The sequence below is a fragment of the Hyperolius riggenbachi genome, chromosome 12, assembly GCF_040937935.1.
Source record: "Hyperolius riggenbachi isolate aHypRig1 chromosome 12, aHypRig1.pri, whole genome shotgun sequence".
Classification (NCBI taxonomy): Eukaryota; Metazoa; Chordata; class Amphibia; order Anura; family Hyperoliidae; genus Hyperolius; species Hyperolius riggenbachi.
Window position 1 is genome coordinate 24,178,874 of NC_090657.1, and position 27,542 is coordinate 24,206,415.

At 44.1% G+C, this 27,542-nt stretch overlaps 1 protein-coding gene across 6 annotated transcripts in view; it reads left to right on the forward strand.

Annotated features, from left to right (window-relative positions):
- The window catches only part of TANC2 (tetratricopeptide repeat, ankyrin repeat and coiled-coil containing 2), an 897,702-nt gene that overhangs the window by 96,062 nt on the left and 774,098 nt on the right, over positions 1-27,542 (forward strand). For all 6 annotated transcript variants that reach the window (XM_068263005.1, XM_068263006.1, XM_068263004.1 and 3 more), the window contains exon 2: positions 23,396-23,467. The gene's annotated coding sequence lies outside the window, so the exon portion shown is untranslated. The remainder of the gene's footprint in view (positions 1-23,395; positions 23,468-27,542) is intronic.

Here is a 27,542-nt window from a genome sequence, read left to right on the forward strand (position 1 = left end):
ACAAGAGCAGGATCTTGTTTGTGTCACTCCTAATTCAGTCATCCTCCCAACAGCTCCTGTTTGATGTGCGGATTACAGGGTGGCAGATGGGCAGTTTGCTGAATCATGTTTATGAGGTACAAATATAAACAGTGATTAAGTGCTGAGAATCGGCTGCATTAGCCTGCCAAAGCCTTTCTGCTGACTTTAAAATGGAGTGTTTTCTTGTAAACTGATCATTTCAGATACACCCTGCGTCTTTCAGTACGGGTTTCTGCAACTGGCTGTAAATTATGTTGCACATTTATTTCCCCCCCCCATGCCTGTTTTTCTGACGCCAGCACTGTCCATAACCTGCTATTTTTACCTAAGTAACTTTTCCTGTTTCTGTGTATTATCGTATATGACTGTATTTCATCTAACACAACAGAGATGAGGTGCTTAGAGGTATATCTTGTAGACACTTGCTCTCTCCTGAATACAGTTTGTAAATTAATTTCGTTGCCTGGAGCTGTGGGACATGGGAAACTGTCTCGGCCTCTTGGTTTCAGGCTTGATATCTGTCATTGCCTTTACAGTGTTTCCTTCTCAAGATGTCTGAATATATGTCTAAAAATAATTGGAATGCAGTGTAGCAGTAAATATATATGTTAAATGTCTCTGAGCAAGATTGGTATACTTCTGCTTCTGGGAGAATTTGCCTTTCAAAAGTTATTGAGATCTTAACAGGATATATGTTAAAATGTAGTTGACAGACTCTGTGTGAAATGTGAGTGATGGTGTTCACTCAATACCTTAATGACTGCAGTAGGTGGCACGGGTGCTTACTGGTATACTGGGCATTCCAGCGTCCATGCGCAGTTTCTTCTTCCTGCCAAGTCTGTTGTCCAGCACTGGGAAAGTTGTCTGCGAATGTCGACTCTTGTGTCCATCATGGAGAAATGTGGTTGGATTGAACTACATCTTAACATTTCTCCTGGCAATGCATTTGTGTAAGCGCATATTAAGCATGTTAGTCCACATTTGTGCACATGACCAGACTCTACCATACGTGATAAGCAATAATACTATATATTACTACCACTGCCAATTTTTTTAATGTTGCAGTGCCCCAGAGTTAGGATTTTCTGTTAAAGGGATACTGTAGGGGGTCGGGGGAAAATGAGTTGAAGTTACCTGGGGCTTCTAATGGTCCCCCGCAGGTATCCTGTGCCCGCGCAGCCACTCCCCAATGCTCCGGCCCCGCCTCTGGTTTATTTTGGAATTTCAGACTTTAAAGTCTGAAAACCACTCAGCCTGGGTGGCAATGCCCTCACTCCCGCTGATGGCACCAGGAGCATACTGAGCAGGCCCAGTTTGGTCTGTGCCTGCGCAGTACGCTCCTGGTGAAATCAGGGGAAGTGAGGACATGGCAACGCAGGCGCAGTGGTTTTCAGACTTTAAAGTCTGAAATTCCAGAAGTGAACCAGAGGCGGGGCCAGAGAATTGGGGAGTGGCTGCACGGGCACAGAATGTCTGTGGGGGACCATTAGAAGCCCCAGGTAACTACAACTCATTTTCCCCCGACCCCCCTACAGTATCCCTTTAATTACAGGACTAAACAAGGCTTTGAAAACTCTTAACCAATCTGTAGTTTCTTAGGCGCAGTACCCTTTTTTTTTTTTTTTTTTTTTTTTTAAATACAGAAATACTCCTTTAAAGTCCAAATCAAATAATTTTTTTTTTTTGATCGGAGACCTATTTCAATACCCTGTATAAAATACTTGCTAAAACGTAACTTTAATTGTATCATATAATATAAAATGAATGCGCGGAGTACCTAAATTTAGTCTTGTCACTAAATGTACTTTAACGTGCCTCATAATCTAAAATGTGCCATAGTTAGTGTTTAATGTCAGAGACTAAGGCCAATTCCCTTATCGGTATCTTTTTTTTTTTAATGTGGGTGAAAACCAAAGTGCCCAGAAGAAACCCACGCAAGCGTGAGAGAACGTAGAAACTTCGTGCAGCTAATGTCCTGCTCTAGATTCGAACCGGGGACCCGAAGGTTCAAGATGAGAGTGCTAGTAATAAGTTCACTGCACCGTTTTTGCATGTATTGGGGAGGGATGGTCTATAAGATTTAGATCTAAAGTAATAAAGAATTACATGAATTTATGCAAACTTATAGACTTTGAAAATGGATCAAAGAGAGCGAAGGTGGGATTCAATTTGGGTTTTTTTTATTTTTTTTTTTAAAGCTGCATACATTTGCAACTCAGAATTATTTGCATGTCATTCAGTCATTGGCCATCCCAAGTATGTAAGGGTGGAAGGAGGAGTCTGAGGTAATCTAACGTACGAAACTCGTCCCATCTCTGGCTGTACACACGGGATCCACGTATCTGCGCCTCGTATGTCTGTCCTCTTCCTTGCTGGCCAGCCACGCTAACATAGCAATGCAAGCCAGGGAATAGTTCTCCTTCCACCCTTACAGTGGTCCAGTTGACACTCCGCATGAATCCTTCAGGGGTCCTGCTGTGGTTACAAATGTTTGAGGTCTGGATGTCTCCAGAAGCTCGGTTGTATGTAAGTTGCCAGTAAGTTGGTGTATAAGCTGGCTGTGCTAGCTAGAGGTTTGACATATGCTGGTGTCGGTAGACTAGGTCATAGCAGACATTACTGAGAGGCGTGTTATAAAGCACACAGGAGGTGGAAGACTGCTAAAGGCTGATCTATGCGGTGGATGCCTGTCTATTGTAGTTAATTAATGTTGGCCTAAAGATTGAACTATACTGGTATTTATATTGTGGGTTGGAGTGCACTTCTTAAAGACACATTAATAGTTTTGCATGCAAATTATTTAGACTGCATAGCCTTGTTTTTTTTTCGGTTGCGGGAATCAGTTTCTGACCGTTTGTTATTGCCAATAATCAGTTTGTGATTGCCAATAAAGGCCTCAATTCATACAGACGGCTCTCTGCACAGATGACTCACACAGACGGCTCTCTGCACAGATGACTCACACAGACGGCTCTCTGCACAGATGACTCACACAGACTGCTCTCTGCACAGGTGACTCACACAGACTGCTCTCTGCACAGATGACTCACACAGACTGCTCTCTGCACAGGTGACTCACACAGACTGCTCTCTGCACAGGTGACTCACACAGACTGCTCTCTGCACAGATGACTCACACAGACTGCTCTCTGCACAGATGACTCACACAGACTGCTCTCTGCACAGATGACTCACACAGACTGCTCTCTGCACAGATGACTCACACAGACTGCTCTCTGCACAGATGACTCACACAGACTGCTCTCTGCACAGATGACTCACACAGACTGCTCTCTGCACAGATGACTCACACAGACTGCTCTCTGCACAGATGACTCACACAGACTGCTCTCTGCACAGATGACTCACACAGACTGCTCTCTGCACAGATGACTCACACAGACTGCTCTCTGCACAGATGACTCACACAGACTGCTCTCTGCACAGATGACTCACACAGACTGCTCTCTGCACAGATGACTCACACAGACTGCTCTCTGCACAGATGACTCACACAGACTGCTCTCTGCACAGATGACTCACACAGACTGCTCTCTGCACAGATGACTCACACAGACTGCTCTCTGCACAGATGACTCACACAGACTGCTCTCTGCACAGATGACTCACACAGACTGCTCTCTGCACAGATGACTCACACAGACTGCTCTCTGCACAGATGACTCACACAGACTGCTCTCTGCACAGATGACTCACACAGACTGCTCTCTGCACAGATGACTCACACAGACTGCTCTCTGCACAGATGACTCACACAGACTGCTCTCTGCACAGATGACTCACACAGACTGCTCTCTGCACAGATGACTCACACAGACTGCTCTCTGCACAGATGACTCACACAGACTGCTCTCTGCACAGATGACTCACACAGACTGCTCTCTGCACAGATGACTCACACAGACTGCTCTCTGCACAGATGACTCACACAGACTGCTCTCTGCACAGATGACTCACACAGACTGCTCTCTGCACAGATGACTCACACAGACTGCTCTCTGCACAGATGACTCACACAGACTGCTCTCTGCACAGATGACTCACACAGACTGCTCTCTGCACAGATGACTCACACAGACTGCTCTCTGCACAGATGACTCACACAGACTGCTCTCTGCACAGATGACTCACACAGACTGCTCTCTGCACAGATGACTCACACAGACGGCTCTCTGCACAGATGACTCACACAGACGGCTCTCTGCACTTTGCATTGTTAACACCTCACCAGTGGTGTCGGTAACTATCGTCAGGCTTACTGCTTGTTGTAGGCTTTATAAATTGACATTTGCTGACAATTTACTGACAGGTGTTGGAGGTAACTACAGCCAAGTCGGTAATTTATCTCCCTGGCCGGTAATTGTAGCTTTTCATGCGGTAACAGCTTTTATGAATTGACACATTGCTAAGTGTTCGGGAAAGTCAGCTGTTTTCAGCATTAACGCATGCGGGAATGCTTTATGAATTGAGGCCAAAGTGTTTTTTTTTTTTTTTCTTTTGTAATGTAGTAGCTCTAGGCTCTTATTTATTTGCTATTTGATGTATTATTAAGGTTAGACTGGCTCGTGATAGCTAGGGCTGGTTCACCCTGCAAGAGCTTTTTTAAGGGCTAATGTGAACCCACACATAAGGGGCCCATACACTGGTCTATTTTAGCGATCAATTGATTCTATAGACTTGATCGATCAGAAATCGATTCTATTGAATTAGCCGATCGATCAATTTGATCTGACAGGATGGAAAATTTAGGTTGATCGGCTGCTTTCCTTATCAATCAAGCCGATGATGGCTCGATTGATAATTTCCGACAAGTCCGATGACTCCACTCGATCCCCGCCCGCTCGATCACCACGGGCGGATAATAGCGGGGAATCGAGCGGACGATGAGGAGCACCCGCGGGGACGAGCGGAAATTGATCCGGACGGCGGCGGGGGTCGATCCAGCGGCTAATCGAGCCTCCGGGTCGACCCGTGTATTCCCAGCATCATGGTCCAATAATGCATTTAGATCGATTTTCAATAGATTTCTTTGTGAAATCTATTAGAAATCTGTTCCTAGTGTGTGGCACACATCAGATTCCTGTCAGATTAGACTTGACAGGCATCTGACAGAAATCTGATATTCGAATCTGCTGCAAGTGTATAAGTGTATGACCACCTTTAGGATTACATTAGCAACAGCTGTTAACCACTTGCCGACCGCCCACAGTCGGGTGGCGGCGGCAAAGTGGTTTGCAGAACGACCGCAATACGTCCATCGGCGGCTCGTTCTGCACTATCAGGGCCGGGGATCGCACGCGCTGGATGCGCGCGCATCCACCGGCAATAGGCTCCGCCCACCCGTTACGTCAACCTGCGGGCCAATTAGCAGCGCCGGCTGGTTGTTAACCCCCGATCTTCCGCGTAGAAAGCATATAATACGCTTTGTAATGTATACAAAGCGTATTATACAGGCTGCCTCCTGCCCTGGTGGTCCCAGTGATCGAGGGACCACCAGGGCAGGAGGCAGCCCCCCTGGTAAGCACACACTGATCCTGCCCTCTGATCGCCCACTGCACCCCTCATGCCCAGCCTTTTCGGTGGAAACCACTCCGTTTCCAAACGTAACATTTTTTTGGCGCCTTCTCCTTAACATGGGTCTAGTCAAAAAGAATATATTGTGGTCTTATTGGTCTACGCACCCAATACATCACATGCCCATGTTCTCTGCTGCCATGTCCAGGTCACGATTTGAGAACATCCTGCGCTTCCTGCACTTCAGTGCCAATACAACATGTCATCTAAGAGGCCATCCTGCTTATGACCGGTTCCACAAAATTCGGCCCCTCATAGACCACCTGTCATCAAAATTTGCAGAAGCTTATACCCCTGAACAGGCATTTGGTTTCCAGACTACTCACGGTTTAGGGCCCCTAAAATGCCAGGGCAGTATAGGAACCCCACCAAGTGACCCCATTTTAGAAAGAAGACACAGAATACCTTGGGGTGTCTTCTTTCTAAAATGGGGTCACTTGTGGGGTTCCTGTACTGCCCTGGCATTTCAGGGGCCCTAAAGCGTGAGGAGTAGTCTAGAAACCAAATGCCTCAAAATAATCTGTGAATAGGACGTTGGGCCCCTTAGCGCACCTAGGCTGCAAAAAAGTGTCACATGTGGTATCGCTGCACTCAAGGGGAAGTAGTATAATGTGTTTTGGGGTGTATTTTTACACATACCCATGCTGGGTGGGAGAAATATCTCTGTAAATGACAATTTTTTTATTTTATTACACACAATTGTCCATTTACAGAGATATTTCTCCCACCCAGCATGTGTATGTGTAACAATACACCCCAAAACACATTATACTACTTTTCCTGAGTACGGCGATACCACGTGACCCCTTTTTGTAGCCTAGGTGCGCTAAGGGGCCCAAAGTCCTAAGAGCACCTTAAAGGGGTACTTCAGCCTAAACAAACATACTGTTATTAAGTTACATTAGTTATGTTAATTAGAATAGATAGGTAATATAATCTTTTACCCACCCTGTTTAAAAAGAACAGGCAAATGTTTGATTCATGGGGGCTGCCATCTTTGTCATGGGGGCAGCCATCTTTTTGGTTGAAAGGAGGTGACAGGGAGCAGGAGACCGTTCCAACTGTCCTGTGTCCTGATAACCCCTCCCAGCTGCACACACTAGGCTTCAAATGTCAAATTCAAAATGTAAAAAAAAAAAATTGCACCAAAACAGCAGAATGAGAACAACATCATCAGAAGTCCCATCATGCTTTGCACAGCATAAGGGGAAAACTGCCCGGGCAGTTTTCTTCTGTGCAGCTAAAAATGAGGCTTGTATAAGAGAAACAAAGTTCTGATGCTGTGAAACTGTTACACACCAGGCCTTTTCAGTGCTGCGGAGTCGATTTTTAGTCTGGAGGTTCACTTTAAGGCTTTACAGGGGTGCTTACAATTTAGCACCCCCAAAATGCCAGGACAGTGAACACCCCACAAATGACCCCATTTTGGAAAGTAGACACCCCAAGGTATTCAGAAAGGGGCATGGTGAGTCCGTGGCAGATTTAATTTTTTTGTCACAAGTTAGCAGAAATAGAAACTTTTTTTTTTTTTTTTAATTTTTTTCGTCAGTGTTATTTTCTGCTAACTTGTGACAAAAAATAAAATCCTCTATGAACTCACCATGCCTCTTAGTGAATACTATTTATACTATCCTGGAATTTTAGCACCTCATGAAACATGACAGGTGTTCAGAAAAGTCAGAGATGCTTCAAAATGGGAAAATTCACTTTTGGCACCATAGTTTGTAAACGCTATAACTTTTACCCAAACCAATAAATATACACTTATTGGATTTTTTTTTTATCAAAGATGTGTAGCACAATAAATTTGGACAAAAATGTATATAGAAATTTTACTTTATTTGAAAAATGTCACAAAGTTAAAAAAATAATTTTTTTGACAAAATTCATGATGTTTTGATGAATCTAATAAACACTAAAAATCACAGCAGCAATCAAATAGCACCAAAAGAAAGCTGTATTAGTGACAAGAAAAGGAGGGAAAATTAATTTAGGTGGTAGGTTGTATGACCGAGCAATAAACCGTTAAAGCTGCAGTGCTCTGAATGGAAAAAGTGTCTGGTCCTTTAGGGGTAAAAAGACTGCGGTCCTTAACCAATTAGGGACCGACGCAGTACAAATCTACGTCGGGCGGGTGACTCTGCGGTTCTGACCGGACGTAAACTCTACGTCCCATTCACCGCATGTTCCCGCCGTTCTCGCCGCTTTCTACCCGCCGCAATGTGCTGCCCTGCTGTCTCTATGACGGTAGAGCGCTGTGAGCCGAGGAGGAGCCGTTTTCATTGGCTCCTGGCCCTGTCATTACTATAAGCCAATCCCATTGGCTTACATTGAGTGACAGGGTCAGGAGCCATTGAAAGCGGCTCCTGCCCGGCTCACAGTGCTCTACCGTCATAGACGGCAGAGAGGGCAGCCTGCGGCGGGTAGAAAGCGGCTTCTGCCCGGCTCACAGTGCTCTACCGTCATAGAGACGGCAGAGAGGGCAGCCTGCGGCGGGTAGAAAGCGGCTCCTGCCCGGCTCACAGTGCTCTACCGTCATAGAGACGGCAGAGAGGGCAGCCTGCGGCCGGGAAAGAGCGGCGTGACCGGCGGGAGTGACTGATTATTGCGTTGATTCGTCGGTATGCTGCGTTCTAGCGTACCAGCAGCCTCTGGTCCTTAAGGCGGCAGAGGCTGCTGGTACCTAAGTGGTTAAAATCACAAAGGTTGATATCTCGTAGCTTGTTTCTTGATAGTGCTGTACAGGAAACCTGCAGGTGAGGAATATACAATGCACATTCTAGCCAGAGCTCTTTGCAGGTGATAAAGCTGAATCCATTGAGATTTATTGGATGCATTCATGTTCTCATTCGCGGTGTAATGAGAGGTGCGCTGGGTTACTCACCATGGCTGCATGTATAATGTTGTTCCGCTTTACCTGCCAGTGTTTAATAATAACCTCTGGCTTGCGCTGTGTTCCGGTCTCAGAGACGTGTGCATCTTCCTTCCTGCCGGAGTAACACATAATGATACTAGGCGTAATTAATTTGCACACTGGGTGGTAACCTTTAGTTAGACCACTGTCCGCGAAGTGAAAACTGCACAGTGGGGAAAGGGCATTGATAGGAGTACAAAGAAGTGTAGGAAATAAATGTCACATTTATTAAATATAAGCCTTGGATTATCCCGTCCATTAACCTTGTGTCTGCCACTGCGCTATCATATAATGAACTTTAAGCAGCTCTAAGGTTATATCTGTAAAACTTACCCCACACCCACTGCTATTCATGCTTTTCATGAATGGATGCGATGCATGAGTCGGCATTAAAGGGGCACTATGGCGAAAAATTGTAAAATATGTGCAAACAGACAGACAAGAAGTACGGTTTTTCTTCCAGAGTAAAATGAGCCATAAATTACTTTTCTCCTATGTTGCTGTCACTTACAGTAGGCAGTAGAAATCTGACCGAAGCGACAGGTTTTGGACTAGTCCATCTCTTCATAGGAGATTCTCAGTAAGGCATTTATTCTCTATATACAGTATTTTTCGGACTATAAGACGCTCCGGACTATAAGACGCACCTGCGGCTGCTGCTATCGGCCAGGTAGATGTTAACACTGATCCCGCTGCTGCTCTGGGGACAAGCTGGAAGATTAATACAGGCGCACAGGAACACGCAAACGCAAGCGCCCAGACAGATACACTGTTACATTCAGACTATAAGACGCAGTAACTTTTTCTCCCCACTTTTGGGGGAGAAAAAGTGCGTCTTGTAGTCCGAAAAATATGGTAGATATTCCCTAAAAAGGATTTAAACAATGATGCTGGGCAGCCTCCCTGCTCGCTACACATTTTTTGGCAGTTGGACAGAGCAACTGCCATTCACTAAGTGCTTTTGAAAATAAAGAAATACTTAAGAATCCCCTATGAAGAGATGGACTAGACCAAAACCTGTCACTTCTGTCAGATTTCTACTACCTACTGTAAGTGACGGCAACATAGGAGAAAAGTAATTTATGGCTGATTTTTACTCTGGAAGAACCGTACTTCTTATTTGTAGATGTTTGCACAGATTTTAAATTTTAAAATTTTTCGCCATAATGCCCCTTTAAATAAAAGCACGTGTTCAAATTAAAGATTATAAACACATGCCCTTTACTAACTGGCATTTCAGTAGTCCTACTCTAAGGCCCCATTCACACTTGCGGTTCGAGTCCGCAAGTGTCCGGGGGTCCGGGGGCCGCAAAGAGACCGTACGGGTCTCTGCGGTGGCCACAAGTTGCGCCGGATGCATGTATCAGTTCCGGCTACAATAAAGTAGCCGGAACTAGATACATTGCAGTGCAAGAAAGGCACCGCAAGCATGGGGGATACCGGCGTGTAGTCCGGGCCCCCAAGTGGCATAGGACCGGTGCTGGAAGCATCCGGTCCTATTGCCAGTGTGATGAGAAACATCCGTTTCTCATTGCACAGCATGGCCGCATGCGAAGGGTCAGGATCCGGCCCAGGTCCGCAGCCGCACCGGGACGGACTGAAAAATAGCGCATGTTGGAAAAAAAGCCGGACCGTCCCGGAGCTGCGTTCCCGGATCAGATCCGGACGGTGCACGAGTGTGAATGGATACATTAACAATGTATTCATTCACCATCCGCTGTGTACGGAGCATTCCGGGTCTGGGGAAGCCGGACCTGGAACGCTAATGTGAACCGGGCCTAACAACCCAGTAAATACTGATAGGCTAATGATTTGTCACAACTAGCCTAAAGTCTACCAGACACTATTAGACATCTGACTGATATTCATCATACCCCTGAGTACTGCTGGCACCACTCAGTATAGCAGTGTGTCAGCCCAACTAGTTTCTGTTGATCGCCCAGCTGTCATCGGCTCTCCTCCTCACTTCCCTCCTATCAGAACCGTCCGACAGTGCTGCAAAGCTAAATCATGTAATTCAGGTATCATCCTCTACACAGGTACGACAGAGGATCTTCCTCACTCTTTCTGCTGCTGGCACACTTGCAGAGAGTTGCTAGCATGTGCCTCTCATCCTCCTATTTACTGCAGTCATAGCTGGCCCCGCCTCCACGTGCTACTGCTACGCCAGGGTAAGCTTTTCCTATGTCTGAGAAAAGCCTACTGTGCAATGTGTTTAGTGTGTGATTGCTTCTGTGTGTGTAGTGCGTATACTGTGCGATTTCTTTGTCCCCTGTCAAATGGCTCTGGGGTTCTTGGCAATTGCCCAGGTTGCCCGTATGGAAGAGTCAGCCTTGCATTGCCCTGTCCTGCTCCACCTGGCTACGTTTCCTGCCACACCATTGGAAAAAAACAGGAGAACATTGGATATTGAGGTGTGCTGAATGTGGGGCTTCTGCCAGCCCCCTGCAGCAGTCCTGTGCCTCCACTGGTACTTTACAATCCTCTGGTCCCCTACCGCGGCTCAGTTTCTTTAGTTACCTTGCAACCATGCCGCACGTGTCCTCATTCGCGCTCCTGTCGCAGTACGAAGTGGTAAGTGAAACTTTTTTTCTTTTACATTAAAGGATTCCTTTAAGGGCTCTGCCTCTGACACTGGAGACCAGGATTTGAATCGTGTCTCTTCCTGTTTAGTAAGCCAGCACCTGTTCAGTAAGATAACTTTGGGTAAGACCCCCAAACACTGCTACTGCCTACTGAGTGCTCCCAGAGTGGCTGCTTTTGAGCCTGCCAGGAGAAAAGTGCAAGATGAACGTTTTGTGTCTTGTCTTTTTAACCTTTTAAATATGTTAATTCCCACCAGAGTGCCTTCTAGTAATTTTTAGTATTTATAGTCTAAGATTAGTATTGTAGTTCCCATTACAACTGGTAGAGCGATGATCCCTGACCTCAAGACCAGAGTTATTGAATCAACCAGATATAAACATGAAAAAATATTGATAAAAATATAGCCCCCTTTATACTTTTGAGAAACGAATTGCGGATGGTAGTCTTTAGGTTAAGGGTGTACAGGTTTCAATAGAGGCCGTTTCCAATAGCAGAAGTGCTTCTATTTGGTTTGCAATAGCATGAAAAATGTGTGAAAAACACAAGGCAATATAATGTGTCAAATGGGAACTAAACACGGGAGCTGCTTTTCAAACACATTTAATACATACTTTATAGGCTCATAATAATGTTGTGACACAGCAGCCTTTCATATGGTATTAAAATGACTGCAGTGCAAATGTACAGGTGAAGTTTGCCCCATTGCTGCTGTAAGGGAAGCTTTTTTTGGAATCCTCAAAATAGGGCTCTCATCGGATGTTGTAAACTTGAAACGAAGTGAAAATCTTTATTTTACATCTGTACCTTGATATCATTGGTCTCCCCTCCAGTGGTCCAACAGGGCAAATCTCACTCGCCCAACTATTGTAGCTACAGGAATTTACTTACACATTCCCACAGCCGGGTCCCTCTGGCACGTCGTCCTCCCCCTCCTCTCCATGGAACAGAAGACTACCTGAATATTAGTCACCGGAAACTGCCTTTTATGATTGTCTGAAGTAAATTTAGGTAGCTGTAGCTATTGAGGCTGTCATCTCGATGTTCTAATGCAGAAAGGTTTCTTTTCCTGCTTGTGATAATTTCCTAAACGACCGTACAAGAACATCTAATTAGCACGCTTGCTACAGTTAACATATAATATTTTATTATTTATTGTATTTATAAAGCGCCAACATATTACGCAGCGCTGGACAATAAATAGGGATACATACATTGCAACAAGGGGTGACTGACAGAGAGGTAGCGAACGGTTATACAACATAGCACAAGGTTATACATGCAATCAGGGTATAAAATGCGGTTTACAGAGACCCGGCAAAACAAGTCCGAGTTAGTGCATGAGAAGGGTGTCATTGCTGGGGTAGTAAAATTAAGGAACACACTAAGGGAGGGGGGAGGCCCTGCCAAGGCTTACAATCTGAAGGGTAGGGGACACATAAGGTAGGACTGTGGAAAGAGTGATTAGAGTGTGGTAGATGTGGGGTAGGCTATTTTACAGAAATGTTTTGAGGGCTTGCTTGAAGGTGTTGAAGTAAGGATCGAGTCTGAGGGGGAGTGGAAGGGAGTTCCATAGGGTGGGGACAGTTTTGAGAAGTCTTGTAAGTGTGCATGGGAATGAGAAATGCGTGGGAAGATCATTGGAGGACTGGAGGGGACGGGCAGGTATATATCTGTTGACAAGCTCAGAAATGTAGGTTGGGCAGGTTTGTTTGTAGTTAAGGCACAAAACCTTAAAACTGATCTTGAAGCTGATCGGGAGCCAGTGTAGGGCTTTGCAGAGGGGAGAAGTGGAAGCAGAGCGGTGGGAAAGATGGATGAGTCTAGCTGCTGCATTCATGACTGATACAGTATAATGTATTTCAGTTTTTTGGGCGGTAGACAAGTGGGTGGCTTTCAACGTCTTTTTTTGGAATTGAAAGTGTGAATTCACATTGAGGTGTTTAGGTGTGAACGCTCAATAGCTTTCTCCTGTCCCTACCACCCACAAAACTGGCCATCCTAATCAAGTGATCACAATCTCTGCCTCTGATGGGTAGTGAACCCAAAACTGTAATTTCGGAAGATGAGCTGCAGCAGCAACCGCTCATCCACCACCATGCTGTTTCACAGTTGAAAAGTCAGTTAATAATGAAGTAGCTTAAAATTACCCAAACTCCTCTCATTATACCAACACGGCAATAATGCCACCCCTGTAATAAGTCAGGCAGCTCTTCATTACTGTATTTATTATTCAAACATCAAAGACCATTAACTGCCAATTCCCTTACTCCTTTTTATTATACGCTTTGGGTTGATGATTACCGTAATTCGGCTAATTAACGAACAAATTGTTTAAGAGGGTTTTTATTTTTGTCAATTTACAGTATTTATTATTTCTCTGACTGTGGAGTGGAGTCTAAAACTTCAACACCCGTAGCTCTTAGAAAATCTCACAATTCTTTTTTTTTCTACCTCTTTGCTACAGATGTATGAGATTTGATGGTGTAGAAAATTCCTTTCCATCAATCAGCTTTATGGCCCAAGTCCAGGATTTTGGTCCACTTTGGGTAGTGCGGAAAGCATTGTTGTTTGTCCCCATTGGAGATCTCTACTCACACTTGTTCCTGGAACCTCCATTAAGCTTTAGTATCAAAATAGTGGTTTGGAGGACAGGAAATGTGAGGTTGCAATCAAAGCCTGTCAGAGATGTCTTCACTTACTTGAGGAAACTTAATATGTGTAACGGGTCCAAAAGACCTTCTGATCTCTTATCACCCTGTCAACTACTAAACTATGTTTCCCTCGATTTCGCTTTCACTTTAGGCCTGGTTCACATTTGCACAGATGAAAAACGGATCTGTGTAAAAACTGTTTTTAAAGGCATCAGCTTTCCATCTGTTGCCCTCCATTCTGTTGCGTGGTCAATGTGACGGGGCATCATTTTGGTAATATCTCCGCAGGGGTTGGGGGGTGGGGGGGGGGCGGTGGAGAGGGGAGACTTGCGCCTGCGCAGTAGAGCGGCCCGACAGCGATTGGCGATACTGCGCCTGCGCTGGAGCCGGGAAGGTAAATATTTACATCCCCGCTGTTTGGGGAGCTTTTAACTCTTCTGCTGTGGGACTGAGGAGGACGAGGGAAGCCTCATTAGGATCCGGAGGCTTCCCCCACCCCAGGTGAGTACCCCCCAGGGGAGGTTTTTCTCATTACAGGTTTTCTTTATGTGTAAATGGGCCCTTACTGTCCTACAAACTAATCTGTGTAAAACAGATTTTGCCATCTTAAAGCATTAGGTATTTGAGATTATTCAGGTTGTAGTGAGCATATCAGGTGTCCCACAATACATCACTGAATATGCAAATCTTTGTTTGAACCTTTGGAACTATCAGGATGTTTTTGAAATATGGGAGAAACGAGTGCCTATGTCCAACCCATGCAAACTCCATGCAAATAGTGTCTTGGATCAGATTTCAACTGGAAACCCATGCTGCAAGGCAAGATTGCTATCCAGTGTGGCATGCTAAGCTTCCCATACATTTCCCCCACATACATGTTGCAGTACTGCTCTCTTGTGTAGCAGCTATGAGTCTACACATAAAAAGGGGTGGAACTTTGTCAGTGCATTCCCTCCTCAGTATGGCCTGGTGCACACCAGAGGAGTTTTTCTGAGCGTTTTGAGTTTTTAAATCTGCTGCTAATGTTATCCTATGTGTCTGTGCACACTGGAGCAATGAGGTTTTGTAAAAAACCCCATAGCATTACATTGGGAAGAGCTTTTGAAACCTCTAAAAGCTCTTCCCAATGTAATGCTATGGGTTTTTTTTACAAAACCTCATTGCTCCAGTGTGCACAGACACATAGGATAACATTAGCAGCAGATTTAAAAACTCAAAACGCTGAGAAAAACTCCTCTGGTGTGCACCAGGCCTATGTGTGTGTGCGCGTGCGTGCGTGTATTTTTTTTTTTCTTATGTCTTTATAGGAAGGAACCCCCTGCTGAACTCTAAAGTCAAGCTTAGAGGATCCTAGCGGGCAGAAACTATTGCTTTTAATCTTGTTATAGCTAGCGTTATATACTGCAATTTTTTTTTTCTATTTTGTGTTGGTCCTTTAGACCCAGTTTAAATTATGGCAGCTGAGGTTCAATTCCTGCTTGCAAAAGCCGATCTACCCACCCTCCCACCCCCTTAAACAAAAAGGTCATGTTTCTCTGTGGATGGGACCATTCTTATTTCAGCATCTTTAACTGACAAGTTGTTCTCCTGTCTCTCAAAAGAACAGTGTTTTGAGCTTTTTATTGAGGCTTCGTTCACACCGTCAAGCCCAGATTGCTGTGTAAACGGAAAGCAACATGCGCAATCGCCCGCCATCTGCGCTGCTGATCCCATTCACTATAGTGATTGGGTCAATGCTGCACTTTGCTGGAAAAAAAAGTGGACGTGTGTAATGGTAATGCTGATAATTGCACAATGGAAGACCTGAAAAGACCTCAGTCATGTGCCTGGCGGACTACAGAACACTCCCTTAGTGGCTGCAACTCTCAATCGCTTTGAATACGAGGCCATTTTTGGTACTCTATACAGAGCATTTGACAGCACATGATTGGTATGTCGCAAGGCTTTCAGTGGGGTGGCAATATTTCACTTGTGTGCACCGTTCCACCATCAACATTTTACATCATTTCACTGAATCCTATTTATTATCCTAGCTAAGTATAATGCAGACACCTAAGAATAAATAGTTACTCTAGATAAAGGTTCCAGTAGCGCTTTCTCTTTCTTTTCATTTTTCATCTCTTGTCCTGAATTCTGAGAACTGCCATTGTGGTGTGGACCACATTTAGAAGCACACACACACTTGATGTAGTGTAGACTACAGAATGAATGCTCTAGTCTGCTGTTAATGCCAGTGTGCTGTAGAACAGAATGTGCTGGTAAGTGCCGAGAACTTGTTGAGTCCGCATCCGTATTGTAAAGAGCAGTATAAATCCATTAGCGCAAGGTGTGAGCTAGGAATAGACTATTGTGCAGACACCTCACATTCATGTTGCATAGATGGTATTTCGATAACAAGAATAGCAAGTCTCTTTCTGTGGTGTAGGTTTGTTCTATTAAAGAAAATATTTTAAATGGCACCCCTTCTTCTTTTATGTTGTTTTGGTGTTACAGTAGGATTGGAGTAACAAAACTTTGTTGGGCAACTTCAGACTTTCTAATGTCTTAGCATTAGTTAAAATATCTGGGAGACCTTCTGTCATGTTATACTTGATGGAGCAGAGTGTTCTGTACACACAGATAGGCACCCAGTATAACAAGTTAGAACTCTTGACTGAAGAAAAACATGCAGATATTAAATCATGCACCTTTAGGAAATGCAGCCTACTTAGAACAGAGAGGAACATAGAGAATTAATACAGGAAATGACAATCTCCTAAAGATCACATCATTTACACACAGTGAAATCTTGTGATTGTTTTACTATACTGCAGATGATGATGATCCGAACAGATGAATCCGAACATTAGTATAATGTTATGCAGGAGAACAGAGGCGCCAAAAGGATAAAAGGAAGCTAAATGAGCTTAAAAAACAAATTCTTGGTAAATAGAGGAGGTAGTGGTGGACTTAACTCCTCCAAGTAGACACACGACTGTAGTAAAGACAGTCAATATATTTTATTTATGAACTCTAAATATGCAACGCGTTTCGCAGGTTTGATCCCGCTTCATCAGGCAATAACAATGGAGCAATAGCAGAGGTGCCTGGCTCTTCTGTTGACCACATATGCCATTGCTCCATTGTTATTGCCATTTCCTGCAGCACAGGTTCTCAGAACTGCAGGGTAACCTCCTAGGGTAGCTATGCATTTGCATCACCTCCAGTGTTCTCCCCAGAATTTTTTTCCAGCCGGGTGGCATGAAAATGTAGCTGGGTGGTAAGAAAAAGTAGCCGGGTGGGGCGTGATGAGAGAATGCAGGGCCGGTGCTTCTGTGCACAACTCTGCTTACAGCTTAGGAGAATGTGAGCTGATAACAGCCGGGTGCTGACCAAAACTAGCTGGGTGGAGTACCCGGCTAAACAGCCTGGGGAGAACACTGACCTCCTTGCAGTCTGAACAATTTTACAGGGCAGTGGCTTGTCTGCAGAGGATGCTTTTAAACAGGTGGGTCCCATTTGGGTTGCATGACCAATTATTTTTAAAGCCCTTCTTCAACCTCCCATTTTTGTAATGGGTTGCAATAAAAAAGACATTTTCTGATAAAGGTATCATATTGTGATCTTAGCAGGCAGTGTAAGTAACCAGTGCGTGCATCTCCGTTTTAGAGCTGAGCCATACCGCAGAACGCTTTTTCATTTATAAAAAACACTCGTTTTAGTTTATAAAAACACTCTCCTATTCACTTGCATTGAAATCACTGTATCAATTTTTTTTTTTTATAGTGATTTCGCTTATTTTGTTGCTTGTTTAATGCAAGTCAGTGGAAGCATGTACTAAAACGGAAAAACTCTCCGTGGAGTGGTTCAGGCCTTACTTTTTACACTTTTACTTTGCATAGTTTCACAGCTAACAAACGTAATCAGAGGGAAATTCCTCTGTGGTTGCTAAAAGCGCAGTGCTTTTCAGTTTCCCTCCTTATGATGATAGGATTCATAGAAGATCTTATTTCAAGTTGATTACTTTTTTTTATGGGGATAAACATTCCAACAGACACTGGACATGTGCTTGTAAGAGTTGTTTTTAGTTCAGTTGTGGAAGTTGAGTAGCAAAGTCTCCTGTCTAGTGCAGTTTTGTGGTTATTTTAACCACTTGAGGACCGCAGTAACCCCCCCTAAAGACCAGGCCATTTTTCTTGAAATTGGCCACTGCAACTTTAAGGCCTAGCTGCAGGGCTGCGCAATTCAGCACACAAGTGACCCCCTCCCCTTTTCTCCCCACCAACCGAGCGCTCTGTTCGTGGGGTCTGATTGCACCCAGAGTGTTCTGTGTTTTTTTTTTTTTTTTTTTTTTATTTCTTTATTTTGTTAATGTTTCCCTATTTTTTAAGATAACTTTATAACTCTCCCTCCCCCTGCCAGCCAATCAGCGTGATCGGCTGCTTATGAAAGTGGATCACTTCCGCAGCAACAGAGGGAACAGCACTGCATTAGATCACAGCGCTGTACACGGTAATTAGACGTGAGCGGCGATCGCGACGCTGGGAGACTGAAGGCGGAGCCGGGCTCCACCTTTCAAGCAGGGATGCACACGCCGTAGCGTGCAAGATCTCCTGCTAGCCCCATAGAAGGCCATTCACGACAATCGGCGTGGAGCGCTCCTGGGGCTGCTGCCGTGTTCACGCCAATTGGCATGGAGCAGTCGGCTAAGGGTTAATGGCAAACGTTTTGGAATTGCACAGCTGGTTAAAAACTGGAATAGAAAAATATTGTTTTAAAAACCTCAAATTGCAGATCGATGTGTAGACTAGCCATCTATAATCATGGCAGTTTAAAAGAAAGGCAACGTTTTTTGAGGATGTTATTGTAAACCTAATAGGCTTACAATAACATCCCCCCCCCCCACTCCTGTACTTAACTAACATATGGTTCAGCGCTTATTAATAAATTGGATATATTGGTACAAGAACAATAATGAAATGTCTTTCTAAATCAGTTAGCAATAACCCTCTAGCCGTTCACAGGGCGCACACCGAGAGCGGTTCTGAGCGTTTTTAACCTCCCTGGCGGTATGCAGTTTCAGATGTTGCGTCCGCGGAAGCATTTTTTACAATAAAATTTGAATAAAATGCTTAAGCTAGCACTTTGCTAGCTAACTGTGGCCCCCAAGTCCCCCGACACTGCTCTGATTCCCCCCCCCCCCAATCGCCGCCGGCAATATTTACCCGTCTGCGATCCTGCGAGAGACGCATATTCACCCTTCAGCTGTCGCTATGGCGACGATCGGACATGACATCATAACGTCATGCGCAGTCCCGATCCTCGCCATAGCGAAGCCTGGAGCTGATTGGGAGGCTGCGCCATCGCCAGATCCCTGTGGGGTATGTATAACGGAGGCGATCGGTGGGGACTGGAGGGACTTGGGGGGCCTCGTTAGCTAGCAAAGTGCTTAAGCATTTTATTAAAATTTTATAAAAAAACAACTGAAGGCCATGTGATCCTCTCCGGCGTGTAGCCCGAACGTACGTCTGGCTTACCGCCAGGGAGTTTAAAACGCTTGCAGGCTGAAAACAGCTTGGCTAATGTTAGTCTGCCTTAATGTTAAGGATAGGAAATTGGAAAACGGCTCTGTAAAACGCTCGATCAGAGCGGTATTCCAAGCATTTTTGTTACAGAAGCTGTTCAGTTAAAGCCTACTGTAAGAAAATATAAAATCTGCTGCACAAAATGCTCCAAAAACCGCTAGGCATGTTTAGAAAATCTCTCTAAACATGCCTAGAATTGCTCTGAGAAACAGCTTCCAAAAACTGCTAGCATTTGTGGATCCTCTAGCGGTTTTTGGTGTGCACTGGCCCACAAAGATGCAGGTATTGTTTTAGGCTCCCTTCAGTTTGGTCTGCTGCAGGACTGTTTCCCAGAGATGAAGGCAACGGACCAGTGGACATGCAAATCAAGCTCCACGTTTCCTGTGGACTCATTCACACTTGTCCATTTTTAGTGAGTTGGTCCGATGTGTTTCCCCCTATGCACAGACGCACATATTTTTCCAGAGTGGATGAATTACCAATTATCCAATAGAACTCCATGCATTTGCTCCCTAGTGCAGCTAACACTGCAGCAAACCTTCAGAGCAGTTCAGTTTGCTACTTCCCCAGCTGACCAAGTGTGAACTGAGAAGCATGCAGGAGGGAAAAGGAGTTGGAAACCCTTAGCTACTGGGTAACACAATAACAGTCAGCATAAAGGATTAAATGCAGCTGATTATGGAGGTCTAGTACAGGTAGTGCTTGTACAGATATGAGACACATGCTCAAACCAATCAGCTACAGTTCTTGTCCCATTTTGTTAATGCGTTCATTGGTCTCCATTAGATGATCAGTGTATTGCAAATTTACTTGTAATGTATATACAGCTTGGAGTCCCAAATCAGCTCCAAGTTTTGTTCTTACTTCATAATAATTTAAAGAGAACCCGAGGTGGGTTCTAAGAACGCTAATTGCACACAGAGGCTGGGTCTGCATGTACTGCCCAGCGTCTGTTGCTATACAGTTTCCCCCACAGCCCCCCCCCCCCCCGCGCGCTCTGCTTACCCCCCCATAAATCATACGCCGAGCTGTCAACACACAGCGTGTCGCAGCTGGCTATTTACCTTCCATCTGTCACTCTCGCCACTCCCCAGCCTCCATAGATCCAGTCCCCGCTCACGTCCCTTCCCTCCAATCAGCAGGGAGGGAAGGGACCCAGGCAGGGACCGGCGCTATGGAGGAGGCGGGGGAGCAGCGAGAGTGACAGATGGAAGGTAAACAGCCGGCTGCATGTCGACAGCTCGGCATATGATTTATGGGGGGGGGGGGGGGAGTAGAGTGCAAGGGGGCCTGTGAGGGGATCAGTATAGCAACGGAGGCTGGGCATTATATGCAGACCCAGCCTCTGTGTGCTATTTCGCTTTCTTAGAACCCACCTCGGGTTATCTTAAATCCGAACATTTGTATAGCTCTTTTCTCCTGTTGGACTCAAAGCACTCAAAAGCTGCAGCCACTGGGATGTGCTCAAGAGGCCACCCTACTGTGTTAGGGAGTCTAGCCAGGATTTGAACCCTGGTCTCCCATGTCAAAGGCCGTGTCCTAAACCAGTACACTATCCAGCCACTACTTCAGATTTGGGCACACCTCCCTCCCATTTACAAGTCGATGGGTGAAATATTGAGCATCTCACCCAGAGTGCCTGTATCTTCCTCCCTCCTTTCTAATATAAGCAGTGCTGCTCCCAAGGCCCCTGAGTCATCACTGTCCCGAACTTCCATTTGCCGATAAACCCCAGTGGGCTTCTGTACCTCCATCCCCTCCTCTCCTCCTAAAAAAATTGCGCAGCTCTCTGTAGGTCCTTTCTTGCCATTAGGTCTTAAAGCCTAACCGCACATGTTGATTTGGCTCCACTCAGTTTCTTTATTCGAACCTTCATATCAGCAGTGTAGAGTACAGTCAAATTGAGTCAACAGAGGCACACAGAAATCATGTCGGCAGCCGCTGAAGAGAGAACATTGATGGGAGAAACCAGACTAGGTAGCTATGCTATTACATTCAGTCATGTTCCCCACTGCACACTTATCATTGGGTAAGGGGAAAAGACCCGACCAGAGGGGAGAAAAACAGGACACAAACACAGAGGACACAAAGCAACATGGAACGTCGGCCACTTACAAGTCGACTTTTACTCTGGCATGCAAAAAAGGGGAAAATGTGGTCTACTGGTTCTCGGGCGCTTGCAATAACTCTGCTGTGTAAAGACACGAACTGTAAAGTCCATGCAGACTACAGGCACCTTCCATGGGTTAGAAAGGAAAATCCTAGAATATTGGATCATACTTCAACATCTCTATTTGCATTTTGAAGATCATCTTTCTGTATCTTGCCACGTCAAGCAGCAGCATATGAGTGAGATTTTCTGAGAAGTCTACTTTCTGAAACACTCCTCACAAGTAGCTCTCTGATTTCCAGGCTTATAGCGGACTCCCTGAGCATTTCTTCATTCTCAGCATCTCCTTCCTGTGTATTTCACCTCATTCCTATAATCGCCTGGCTTCTGTCACCTTGCACAGAGCCACGAAAAAACTCATTTGGGACAGAAAGGGAAGGATTACTTTGCAATAACCACAAGTGAAAATGTGTTTATAAAACATTGTTCTGAGTCTATTCCATACAAATTGATTTTTCTTGGCACTGGAGCTAGTAGAAGATGTGGAAACCAGTCACACGTTTCTTATGTAATTTGTTTCAAGCAAAACTTACTTGAGCCAAACTTTATTTTTATTTCTAGTTGTATAATATTTTTAAAGATACACTGCAGCAACATACCGTGTTTCCCTGAAAATAAGACAGTCTTATATTAATTTTTGCTCCAAAAGATGTGCTAGGGCTTATTTTCAGAGGATGTCTTATTTTGAGGGGAAACACTGGTAGTTTTCCTATACAAAATGTATATACTTCATGCCATGCTGAAACACAAGCAGCATGCACAGAGCTTGTGGTTTGCAGATATTGGCTCTCACAAGAAATTGATTCTGCTGATCATGTAGGTAATGCTGGAAATACACGTGTCGACCCGGCGGCTCGATTAGCCGCCGGATCGACCCCCACCGCGCCCCCGCCACCGTCCGGATCGATTCCCGCTCGTCCCCGCGGGCGCTCCTTATCTTCTGCTCGATTCCCCACTATTGTCCGCTTGCGGGGGTCGAGCGGGTTCATCGGACCTGTCGGAAATTATCAATCGAGCCATCAGCGGCTCGATTGATAAGGAATAATTGCGCTGTGTATGCCCAGCATTAGTCGTTTTCTTGCAGGCAGAGAACTCTGCCATGCCCCCGAGAGCTATGATAGGATAAGCTGTGTGTCCTGGGAAAAGGTGAAGAGGTGAAGTGCTGCTGATGCTTATCATGACAGATGAGGAGGGCTGGCTCCAACAAAAACACAAATTTCTACAACTCGCATTATACTGCAGCTCTCCTGTATCCAGGCTTTGTATTGAGCGTGACTTGCTGGTGTCATGTGGGCTGCCCCTAGGGCTTACATCCGGGGGATGTCTTATATTTCAAGCATGCTACGAATTCCTGCTAGGGCCTATTCTCAGAGGATGTCTTACTTTAGGGGTATAGAAAAATGTAATAAGTTATTTAGGATCCCCATTTTTATGTTTAATTGATCAGTTTTCAGCATCCTAACTACTTCCTATACCAATACATTGGTTTGTAACCCTTTCCTCCCTGTGGTGTTTAGCCTAGGCTATGATGTCACATAGCCGTCTCCTCCCAGTGCACTCTGGGGGCCGAGTGTTTCTGCTCACAACATACATACATTCCATAGTGATGCACCGTGCCAGCAATAGAAATGTCGCCATCTGCAATACACTTAATAATGTGAATCTAGATGAAGTAAGATTTTAAAATGGGCAAACCTTGACTTAATCATTCATAAATATTGTACTATTGAATATTGTAAAATATAAGCAATTCCAATCAATAATCTACAGTCAGTAAAATTATTCTAGTGCAGTTTGCATGTCACTGATGAAATTTTCTTTGTATTAATAAAATTACTTTTGTAGACGGCATAATTTACAACTTTTTTTCCCTCCCTTTTTTTTTTTTTTTTAGCATTGGCAACAGTCTGCGGTTAGGTGTACTAAACAGATCCGACCTCCATCTGCAGTGAGTGGTGTTGTGCAGGTAGGACTATTTTCTTCTATTTCATTGTCTCAAATGTCTGTCTGTCGCCCATGTAAAGGCACACCTAGCCTGGTTCCCGATCAGTACATCTGTGCTCCAGATAAAATGAGGGGGGGGGGGGGGGGGGGGGGAGCAAAGCAAGGAGATGAGCTGCTTTAGTGTTGGACAACTTTGTAATGCATGGAGGTTTGTAGGGAATTGTTTTGTATTTTGCTTGAAAATGTAGTTGCCTTGCTGTAACTTGTAACTAAGCACACACCGTTCTAACCTATGCAAATCTATAACTGTTCTGCACAGCACATCTACCCGATAAATCTTAAAGGATACCCGAGGTGACATGCAACATGAGATAGACATGTGTATGTACAGTGCCTAGCACACAAATAACTATGCTGTGTTCCTTTTTTTCTTTCTCTGCCTGAAAGAGTTAAATATCAGGTATGTGAGTTGCTGACTCAGTGCTGACTCAGTCAGGAAGTGACTACAGTGTGACCCTCCCTGATGAGAAATTCCAACTATAATACACTTTCCTAGCAGAAAATGGCTTATGAGGGCAGGAAAGAGATAAAAAGGGGAATTTCTTATCAGTGAGGGTCGCACTGTAGTGACTTCCTGTGTGAGTCAGGACTGAGTCAGCCACTTACTTATATTTAACTCTTTCAGGAGAAGAAAGAAAACAAGGAACACAGCATAGTTACTGGTGTGCTAGGCACTGTACTTACACATATCTCATCATGTCACATGTCACTTAAGGTATCCTTTAAGGGGCCAATACACTGGTCGATTTCAGCTATCAATTGATTGATCCTATAGAATCGATCTGAAATAGATTTTATCAAATCATCTATCAATTTGTGACCAATTTCAATAGATTCCAATCGATTTATCTGCCTGACAGAATGGAAAATCCAGTTCGATCTGTTGCTGGCAGCAGATCGATGGCCCATGGAGTTGCATTCAATCTAATGGTCCTATAATGCATTTAGATCCATTTCCAATAGAATTTATTCTGAAATCTATTGGAATTCTGTTCCTAGTGTGTGGCACACATCAGAAAGATTCCGGTCAGATTCGACTTGACAGGCATCTGACAGAAATCTGATGGTCGAATCTTCTGCAAATCTATTGGTGTATGGCCACCTTTAGTTGTAAGTTGGTAAAACAGACCTAACTACAGCTATTTATCCCTGAAGCATACACTGATCTCCTTGTCTGCCTGTAGCTCCTATCACACAGTCAATGCAAGGTGGAGTGACAAACCCCTCCTCTCCCCCTGCAGCCCTCTCAATATCTGCCTGTGGTGGAATCTCTTCTCATTGACTGCTGGGCCTTGCTGTGCATCCTGGGAGCAAATGATTCACGCTCAGTAGATGCCTATTCCATCGTGGTGAAAATTTGGTGTTGTAACACCCCCCCCCCCCCCCCCCCCCCCCAACCCCCACCTCATTCAAGAAAATGGTTTAAACAGGTTAAAGCAGAGTTTGGAATCTTCATTCATTTGACTAGCACTAGAAATCTTACTTTTGGGGGGACGACGCTCATTAATTATGACTATATTACTGCTGTTTTCCATAATAAATTTATTAGCGTGTGAACTGATTCCCTGGTATATGAATTGTTAATGAGTTTATGCATTATTTTCTTAATTTATTAATTTTCCATTAATATTTGATCAGTTTATTATACAATTTATCATTTATAACCTCTAGTCTGTTAACGTTACATATTATATGCATATTGGTGTCCCGTGTATGCTACCTGTAGGGCTAGATTGTAGCCCTCTCTATGGATTAGACTTGTATTTTTCAGTTTAAACTATTATGTTGCATTTTAGAATGAGCATGTTCTGTGTTGTGATTTGTAGGCACGGAGCTTCTCCCCATAGTATTCCGTTTCGGAATTGATGTCTGTTGGTTTCTGGCCATAGTTCAGAAGAATGTATTTGAAGAGTGGCATAGACCTGTGTGAAGGAGGGTTTCCTATTCCCTACAAGCTCTCAAAAAGTTGGGAATTGAGTGACTAACCCCAGCGATTACAGTATAATGTATACCTAAATTGTGATTTAAATACAACACTTAGCAACTCCCAGTCTTGCGTTCTTTGTGTGTTCCTGGTAAAGTGGACCTGAACTCAGAACTTCCTCTCTGCTCTAAAATATAAGCGTGGAGTAGTAAATTGAGCAGAATCCGGGCACCGACCACAATAGCAGCTTGATCACCTTTTCAATTAATTTCCAGCATTCTGACATCCATACAAGGTTATGGCCTGACAGTCGTTTAGCAGGCTAAATGCCCGCTTCGTCAGAGGCAAGATAATAGCGATACGAATATCAATACTGATCTAAAATATAAGCAACAGCATAATAACATTTAAAAAAACATTACTTTGTTACAGCAAAACAAATCGTGCAATAAATTGCTGTGCGTCTACATCCTTTTTTCATGGAAGCAGGCATAAGGTTAAACAACTTGTGTTTACAAATTATTTGCTCTGCAGAAGCAACCAGCTGACACAGCTTAAAGATCAAATTACGTTTGTGATTAGTAACAGATGAGTGGGAATTAGACTGGCTTCAAACTCTAAATACATACAGGGTGCATTTCTGTGCATGAGCTCAGGTCCACTTTAAAGGTCCACTTTTTGCAGCATAAATGTTTTTAACTTGCATATGAAATGTAGAATGCAAAATCGATACACCACTGTCTACTATACAAATACACTTTATTTTCCATTGCTAATACAAAACCCCTCACAACCCATTAAAAAGGGTGTACAAAACAGATAGTTTGGGCGCAGGATATTGTTGGGATAGCTCGGAAGAATAGGGTGCACAAAACAGATAGTTTGGGCGCAGGATATTGTTGGGATAGCTCGGGAATAGGGTGCACAAAACAGATAGTTTGGGCGCAGGATATTGTTGGGATAGCTCGGGAATAGGGTGCACAAAACAGATAGTTTGGGCGCAGGATATTGTTGGGATAGCGCATATGAAATGTAGTAATTTTTTTTTAAATCTCTTTATTGAAAGATCATAGGGAAAAGTAAAAGCATTTTGCAATAGTAAACATGAACAAGAAACATTAACCACTTCACCACTGAGGGGTTTTACCCCTTGAGCACCAGAGCAATTTTCACCTTTCAGCGCTCCTTCCATTCATTCGTCTATATCTTTATCATTACTTATCACAATAAAATGAACTATATCTTGTTGTTTTCGCCACCACTTAGGCTTTCTATAGGTGGGACATTATGCCAAGAATTATTTCATTCTAAATGTGTTTTAATAGAAAAATAGGAAAAAATGTGAGAAAAATGTAATATTTTCCAGTTTTCGGCCTTTATAGTTATTAAATAATGCATACTACTGTAATTAAAACCTATGAAATTTATTTGCCCATTTGTCCCGGTTATAAAACCGTTTAAATTATGTCCCTATCACAATGTTTGGCGCCAATATTTTAATTGGAAATAAAGGTGCATTTTTTTTCAGTTTTGCGTCCATCCCTAATTACAAGCCCATACTTTATAAAGTAACAGTGTTGTACCCTCTTGACATAAATATTTAAAAAGTTCAGTCCCTAAGGTAACATTTTATGTATTTTTTTTTTTTTAATTGTAATTTTTTATTTTTTTTAATTACAAAAAAAAATAAAATTGGGGAGTGTGGGAGGTAACGAGTTAATTTATTGTGTAAAACGAATTTATTTGTATGTGAAAAATGCTTTAGGGTGTAGTTTTACTACTTGGCCACAAGATGGCTACAGTAAGTTTTTGTTTATGCGACCTGCAAGCGTACAGGAAGTACGCTTGTAGGAAGTTCAGGGAGGCTGTGAAACGTGTTTTTTTTTCACAATGATCGCGCTGCTTCTCGTAGAAGCAGCTGATCATTGCGGGAGGCTTAGATCAACGAACGGGAAAGGTTTTTCCCGTTCATTGATCTCCGGGCGAGCGGGCATCGGCGTGCACGAGCGCGGACGAGCGAGCGGGAGCGGCATCAGGTACAGATTTCTCCGTCCCTTGGTGGTAACAGGGCGGAAAAAGGGACGGAGAAATCTGTACCGCTGGGGGTAAAGTA